Source organism: Pectinophora gossypiella, unplaced genomic scaffold (genome assembly GCF_024362695.1).
Source record: "Pectinophora gossypiella unplaced genomic scaffold, ilPecGoss1.1 Pgos_41, whole genome shotgun sequence".
In the NCBI taxonomy this organism is placed as follows: domain Eukaryota; kingdom Metazoa; phylum Arthropoda; class Insecta; order Lepidoptera; family Gelechiidae; genus Pectinophora; species Pectinophora gossypiella.
The window spans coordinates 7,649-9,852 of record NW_026063251.1 but is presented as its reverse complement, the minus strand read 5'-3'; the positions used below and the strand labels follow the sequence as shown (position 1 = coordinate 9,852).

Here is a 2,204-nt window from a genome sequence, read left to right as displayed (position 1 = left end):
CCTGATGCGGAGCAGTTTTCCAGGATCTGGAAGTTTTCCCATACTCACCGGAAGGTCCCGATCACACCCCCCATACATCATTTTCACCCCCCGACACTCCTTCTGGGAGAACAACCCTGTCAGTGAGTCAGTGAGTCAGTCAGTCAGTCAGTGGGTTTGCAGCTATATATAATATAATAATAATATAGTATAAAATAACTAGATGGTGCTAAGTGCGCTCGCTGCTAAAGCAGCTTCGCGGGCGTTGTATGTGAATTGACGTTTTCGTATAGTTTGTTTCGCATCACAGATTTGTAATAACTATTAAGACAGACACAAAAAGAAATAAAAAAAAATGTGTAGCATATTGTTGGTTTATTTTATGTTATCAAAAAATAAAAATATAACATTATATTCTCTCTCTCTCCCTTGCATTGTTCCCATATGGTGGTGGGGTCTTTGTTCCGAGTCTTTTCCTTCCACTTCGCTCTGTTGGTTGTATCGTCTGCGGAAACATTGCAGGAACAAAGATCTTCTTTGATGACATCTGCTTCTTTGCCTTCTGTATTTCCTGTTAAAAATAAAATAATATTAATTCGTATAGGTATAATATCCTTTTCTTAGTCGATAGCGATACGTTTTTGCCAAAGTGGTCGTGGTCGTCATGTAACGTACCTCGATATCTTGTAACTTTTGATTGCTGGCTGTCACACTGCTGCGTGCATTGAAGGACTTCAGGCTTGGTCGATTTTATGCTATTGCAATCATAATCTCCTACACAGTTTATTATACTCTGCATTTCCTGTGAATAAAATATATATATTACATTTTTATCCTTAGTCTATAGCGATACGTTTATGCCAAAGTGGTCGTGATCGTCATGTAACGTACCTCGACATCTTGTTACTTTTGATTGCTGGCTGTCACACTGCTGCATTCTTTGAATGAGCGGCCAACATCAGGTTTGGTTTATATAATACTATTGTATTAATGATCTCCTACGCAGTTTTTTGCCTTCTGCATTTCCTGTAAATAAAACATATAATTAAATATTATATGTAATTTATTTTCCTTAGTCGATAGCAATACGTTTTTGCAAAAATAGTTGTGGTCGTCATGTAACGTACCTCGATATCTTGTTACTTTTGATTGTTGGCTGTCACACTGCTGCATTCATTGAAGGAGCTGGCAACATCAGGTTTAATTTATATAATACTTTTGTATTAATGATCTCCTACGCAGTTTTTTGCCTTCTGCATTTCCTGTAAATAAAATATATAATTTATTTTCCTTAGTCGATAGCGATACGTTTTTGCCAAAATAGTCGTGGTCGTCATGAAACGTACCTCGATATTTTGTAACTTTTGATTGTTGGCTGTCACACTGCTGCATTCATTGAAGGGGCTGCTGACTTCAGGCTTGGTCGATTTTATTCTATTGCAATCATGAACTCCTACACAATTTATTGCCATCTGCATTTCCTGTAAATAAAATATATATTATTATTTTTTTCCTTAGTCTATAGCGATACGTTTTTGCCAAAATAGTCGTGGTCGTCATGAAACGTACCTCGATATCTTGTAACTTTTGATTGCTGGCTGTCACACTGCTGCATTCATTGAAGGGGGGCTGCTGACTTCAGGCTTGGTCGATTTTATTCTATTGCAATCATGAACTCCTACACAGTTTATTGCCATCTGCATTTCCTGTAAATAAAATATATATTATTTTTTTTTCCTTAGTCTATAGCGATACGTTTTTGCCAAAGTGGTCGTGATCGTCATTTAACGTACCTCGATATCTTGTTACTTTTGATTGCTAGCTGTCACACTGCTGCATTCATTGAAATAGCGGCCAACATCAGGCTTGGTAGTACTATTGTATTAAAATCTCCTACGCAGTTTTTAGCATTGTGCATTTCCTGTTAAAAAAAAATAATGTTAATTTATATATATTAACTTTTATTTATAAATATATACATATATATATTAGGTGATTTCCATACTACCCAGGAGGTACACCCAGTAGCTCGCTTTTTTTCATGTGGTTCCCCCGCTAATCGAGGCCGCATCCACCTACTTATATGAGAAGTAGGTTCTATCTAATGAGTTAGCAATAGTCATTCAATAAGCAGAGAAATGTGAAAGAAAAAGCAATTTTTAGCTAAGGAATTTAAAATAAAAAGCAATTTTCAGCAATTAGCATGCAATAAGCAAAGCAATTAC

General features: G+C 36.3%; 1 long non-coding RNA gene across 2 annotated transcripts; it reads right to left on the bottom strand.

Moving 5' to 3' along the window:
- Positions 1–345: 345 nt before the first annotated feature.
- LOC126381249 (uncharacterized) lies at positions 346–1,953 on the bottom strand. 2 transcript variants are annotated; one of them, XR_007568742.1, is made up of 7 exons: positions 1,773–1,953; positions 1,549–1,685; positions 1,326–1,460; positions 1,107–1,241; positions 871–1,005; positions 655–781; positions 346–550 (listed from the first exon to the last, which is right to left on the bottom strand). It is a non-coding gene; the product is annotated as an uncharacterized LOC126381249 (long non-coding RNA). The 2 variants fall into 2 exon arrangements; XR_007568743.1 differs by lacking the exon at positions 1,107–1,241 and having other exon boundaries at positions 348–550.
- Between the last annotated feature and the right edge of the window lie 251 nt (positions 1,954–2,204).